General features: G+C 43.0%; 1 non-coding gene across 1 annotated transcript; it reads right to left on the bottom strand.

Annotated features, from left to right (window-relative positions):
• Window positions 1–302: 302 nt before the first annotated feature.
• LOC118007172 lies at window positions 303–404 on the bottom strand. Its single transcript, XR_004678305.1, has one exon. It is a non-coding gene; the product is annotated as a U6 spliceosomal RNA (small nuclear RNA).
• Window positions 405–5,514: the final 5,110 nt, after the last annotated feature.

Here is a 5,514-nt window from a genome sequence, read left to right as displayed (position 1 = left end):
CCTTGAAGAACACCTTTTTGCCCATAACACTTTCCATATGTTGAATTATTCCCTAAGACAAGATTCTGTCAAAGTGGAATGACTGGGTCAATGGAAATCAAATTCTTATGGCTCTTAATAGGTACTGACAGATTTCAGAGGATTTTTTAATTTACTCACCCACCCACAGTCCCTCATGAGAAGGACCTTTCCACCATGTTCTCATTAGCATTAGGTTTTGTTAATTTCAGAGGTGAAGAGAGTTTGATTTGAATCATACCAATCACTAGAGACATAGTTTGGTGAATGAAAGGACTCTGGTCTTTCAGTTCCAGCTTGCCAAGTGATATTGGTCATCCTTGAGCAGGGGCCATGCTAATCTTCCCCGTATCATTCCAATTTGAGTATATCTGCTGCTGAAGCGAGCACACCAAGTGGTATTGGTCAACAAGTGACACAACCCTTCCAAGCGTCAACTTAAGTAAGTTTCCTTACTTAAACATGGCAATTATGATAATCTAATATGCTTATGGGCGTGAGGATGAAATAAGAACACATACAAGATGCTTGATCCCCAGACAGAGGTAGTCTCCCTTTGTCTTCAGCAGTGTGAGAATTAATATTTTCTATATCATGGGTCTTCTTGCACTTTCTCCTCTGTCAGTCATCTGTGTATGTCCTTAGCCCATGTATCTATTGGGTTTTTAGTGAGATTTTTTTGTTTGTTTGTTTTTTGTGTTCTAAGTAAGCTCTACACATAATATGGGGCTTGAACTCATGACTCTGAGATCAAGAGTCACATGCTCTACTGACTACACCAGCCAGGCACCCCAGTTTTTTTTTTTAAGTAATTTGTATGAGGTTTGGAGCATCAACATATATTAACCTCCTTCCATCATATCTGCTGTAAATCCGTAGTTCTTATTTGCTTTTTAAATATTTTTCTTTATAGGCAGTTTATAGTTTTTGTAACAACTCTGTCCCTCTTTTAGCTAAGAATTGAGAGATCTCTGATAACACTGTTTACATCAAATAAGGGGTCCCTTCTCTGAGATCTTAGAATTTTATGTAAATATATTTCCGTGAATTAGCAGGAACCTGTGGATAAATAAGGAAATAGTTTACCAACATATTCAAGTGTTCTTGGGATCCTTTTGGTCTTTGGATGGTCAAGCTTTGTAAGGGATACTTAGGAAGTGTTGCTGACAGTGATTGCCCTGTTTGAGGCTGTCCAGCATCTTTGACCACCTTTCCGTATGTGGGGGGGTCTCCTCCATCATGAGTCCTGTGTCTCTGAGGTAGAAGTCAAGACCTTGCTTTTGCAGCCTCTCTTGTCTCTGGGATGCAGGCCTGTGACTTGGTGCCATAAATTGGAGGCTTGTGCACAGGACTTGTACTTAGAAGACAGAAGCAAAAGGAAGCAGCACCAGGTGGAGTCCACTCTCTGGCTTTGAGGGGCAGCAGAAGCTGAGGTGTCAGCATCCTGCCTGGGGTCCATGTTGGGAGCTGTGGAGTCTGTGCAGAGCAGTGGTGGCGGAAGAGTTGTCTCTGTTGGAGCGCTCCTGCAGGGTGATGTGGCCATTGTTCCTGTCTGGGGATCTTCTGAGTCCCTGCTGGAGTTCTGTGAGCCACCCGATAGCCTTCAAAAAGCCAAACGGAGGGGATGCAAAGCTCTGCAACTAAGAACCCCAACTAATACCGGAGATTGTTACAGTCAGGATTTAAGGCTCTTCTTCTCTCTAGGAAAATAATAATAGGGGCGCCTGGGTGGCTCAGTCGTTAAGCATCTGCCTTCGGCTCAGGTCATGATCCCAGGGTCCTGGGATCGAGTCCCACATCGGGCTCCCTGCTCGGCGGAGAGCCTGCTTCTCCCTCTCCCGCTCCTCCTGCTTGTGTTCCCTTTCTCACTCTGTCTCTCTCTGTCAAATAAATAAACAAAAAATCTTTAAAAAAAAAAAAAAGAAAATAATAATAATGATAATAATAATGATAATAATAGCACCTACCATCCACTGAGTACCTACAGTATGTCAGGAAGTGTGCTAGGCCATATGTGCACACGCGTGTGTGTTTGTGTGTTGTGTGTGTACATATACACCCACACATCACTATATATGGTATACACACATATATTCTTTCAACAGTTCTGAAAATTATATATTATTGTCCTCATCTTATTTTTCATTTTTTATTTATTTTAAAGATTTTTTTTTTTTTTATTCATGAGAGACAGAGCGAGAGAGAAAGGCAGAGGGAGAAACAGGCTCCCAAGGAGCAGGGAGCCCGATGCGGGACTCGATCCCAGGACCCTGAGATCATGACCTGAGCCGAAGGCAGATGCTTAACCATCTGAGCCACCCAGGCGCCCCATTTTTTATTTATTTTAAAAAAGATTTTATTTATTTTATTTATTTGAGAGAGAGTGAGCGCGTGAGCAGGGGGAGGGGCAGAGGGAGAGGCAGAGAATCTCAAGCAGCCTCCACAACCCAGCACGGAGCGCAATGAGGGGCCCAATCCCATGATCCTAAGATCATGACCTGAGCTGAAGCCAAGAGTTGGGATGCTTAACTGAACCACCCAGGCGCCCCATCATCTTATTTTTTTAATTATTAATTTTATTGTTTTTATTAAAAGGACTCATCCTTGTTAAAATAAATTCAAGCAACATGGAAAAGCATGAAGAAGAAGGGAAAAGCCACCCACAATCCAGTGACCAGTGTCAACATGTGGAGGATGCCATGGGAGACATCTCTGTCTACACAGGTAGACTGATAGAGGGAGAGAGAGTGGGTGGAGGTAGATAGGTGGATAGGTATAATTGTATAAGCATGAGATAATATAGATTCCTTTTTTTCAAATGGAACAAGACATTTAGTTTTTAATTTGAATTAACAGAAGAAAAGTCAACTGAGGTAAAAAATGAAATGATTTCTAAACTTAAAAAAATAGTTTCTTTACTACAAGAGATATTATTTCCCAAAACACTCCTTCAAGAGAAAGGAAGAAAGTACAGGCATACCTTGAAGGTATTGCAGGTTCAGTTTCAGACCACTGTAATAAAGTGAATATCACAATAAAGTGATTCAAATAGGGGCGCTTGGGTGGCTCAGTTGGTTGGGCAACTGCCTTCGGCTCAGGTCATGATCCTGGAGTCCTGGGATCAAGCCCTGCGTTGGGCTCCCTGCTCAGTGGGGAGTCTGCTTCTCCCTCTCACCCTCTCCCCTCTCATGCTCTCTCTCTCTCCCAAATAAATAAAATCTTAAAAAATAAATAAAGTGATTCAAATGGATGTTTTGGTATCCCAGTGCATACAAAAGTTATGTTTACACTATAATCTGTAAAGTGTGCAATAACATTATACCTAAAAAATGTACGTACCTTAATTTAAAAATATGGCATGGCTAACAAATGCTAACCATCATCTGAGCTTTCGGGGAGACATATTTCTGTTAGCAGAGGGTCCTGCTTTGATGTTGATGGTTGCTGACTGATCAGAGTGGTGGCTGATATATCTCTGGCAGCTGTGGCCTTACAGAATGTACTTCTTTTTCTTTTTTTAAAAGATTTTATTTATTGATTTGAGAGAGAAGGGGGAGAGCACAAAGGGAGCGGGAGAGGGAGAGGGAGAGGGAGAAAGAGATTCCCTGCTGAGCAAGAGCCCGATGCGGGGCTCGATCCCAGGACCCTGAGATCATGACCTGAGCTGAAGGCAGATGCTTAATCAACTGAGCCACCCATGTGCCCACAAAATGTATTTTTTAAATAATAAGACTTGAAAATTGAAATTACTCCTTGATCTATGCGCTCAGAATGGATATTGTGTGAGCAGACAAGAAAATGACATGAATCTCCTTGGGGATCTCTATCAGAGCTCTTGGGTGGCCACGTGCATTGACAATGGCAGTCATATTTTGAAAGGAATCTTTTTTTCTGAGCAGCAGGTCTCAGTGGTAGGCTTAAAATATGCACTAAACCACATAGTAAACAGATGTGTTGTCAGCCAGGCTTTGTTGTTCCGTTCATAGAGCACAGGGAGAGTAGATTTAGCATAATTCTGGGATTTTCAGAATGGGAAATGAGCACTGGCTTCAACTTCAAGTCATCAGCCACATTAGCCCCTAACAAGAGACTCAGTCTGTCCCTTGAAGCTTCGAAGCCAGGCATTGACTTCTCTTCCCTAGCTATGAAGGTCCTCGATGGCATCTTCTTTGAATAGAAGGCTGTGTAGTGTAGCCACCGTCATGGATTATGTGGGCTGGGTCTTCTGGAGAACTTGCTGCAGCTTCTCCATCAGCACCTGCTGCTTCCCCTTACACTTTCATGTTACGGAGATGGCTTCTTTCCTTAAACCTCATGAACCCACCTCTAGCTAACTTCCAACTCTTCTTCTGCAGCTTCCTCACCTCTCTCAGCCTTCCTAGAATTGAAGAGAGTTAGGGCCCTGCTCTGGATTAGGCTTTGGTTTGAGGGAGTATTGTGTCTGGTTTGACCTTCTATCCTGAGCACTAACACTTACTCGGTATCAGTGGTAAGGCTGCTTCACTGTCTTATCATTCATGTGTTCACTGGAGTAGCGCTTTTTATTTCCTTCAAGAACTCTTCCTTTGCATTCACAACTTGGCTAACTGTTTGGTACAAGAGGCCTAGCTTTTGGCTTGTCTTAGCTTTTGACATGCCTTCCTCATGAAGCTTAATCATTTCTAGCTTTTGATTGAAAGAGAGACATGTAACTCTTCTTCTCACTTGAAAACTTAGAGGCCATTGTAGGGTTATTAGTTGGCCTAATTTCAATACCGTTGTGTCTCAGGGATTAGGGAGGCCCAAGGAGAGGGAGAGAGATGGGGGGATGGTTGGTCAGCAGAGCATTCAGAACACGCACATTTATCAATCAAGTTGGCTGTCACATGGGCCCAGTTCACAGTGCCCCAAAACAATTACAATAGTAACATCAAAGATCACTGATCACAGATCACCATAACTAATATAATAATGAAAAAGTTTAAAATATTGTGAAAATTGGGGCACCTGGGTGGCTCAGTCTGTTAAGTATCTGTCTTTGGTTTGGGTTGTGGTCCCAGAGTTTTTTTTTTTTTTAAGGTTTTATTTATTTTTTTGAGAGAGAAAGAGAGCAACCACACAGAGGGAGAGCAAGATGGAGAGGGAGAAGCAGACTCCCTGCCAAGCAGGGAGCCTGACACGGGACTCGATCCTAGGACCCTGAGATCATGACCTGAGCTGAAGGCAGACGCGTAATTGACTGAGCCACCCAGGTGCCCCCCGGTCCCAGAGTTCTGGGATTGTGCCCCATATGGGGCTCCCTGCTTGGTGGAGAGTCTGCTTCTCCCTCTCCCTCTGTCCCTCCCCAACTCGCCCCCACTTGTTCTCTCTCTCATTCAAATAAGTAAAAATAAAATCTTTATAATATTGCGAAAATTACCAAAATGTTACAGAGACACGAAGTGAGCAAATGCTGTTGGGAAAATGTTGCCTATAGACTTGTTCGATGCAGGACTGTCACAAACCTTCAGTTTGTAA

This window comes from Mirounga leonina, unplaced genomic scaffold (genome assembly GCF_011800145.1).
Source record: "Mirounga leonina isolate KUSES-001 unplaced genomic scaffold, KU_Mleo_1.0 Mir_115, whole genome shotgun sequence".
Classification (NCBI taxonomy): Eukaryota; Metazoa; Chordata; class Mammalia; order Carnivora; family Phocidae; genus Mirounga; species Mirounga leonina.
The sequence above is the reverse complement of the archived record's forward strand: the minus strand, read 5'-3'. Positions and strand labels throughout refer to the sequence as shown.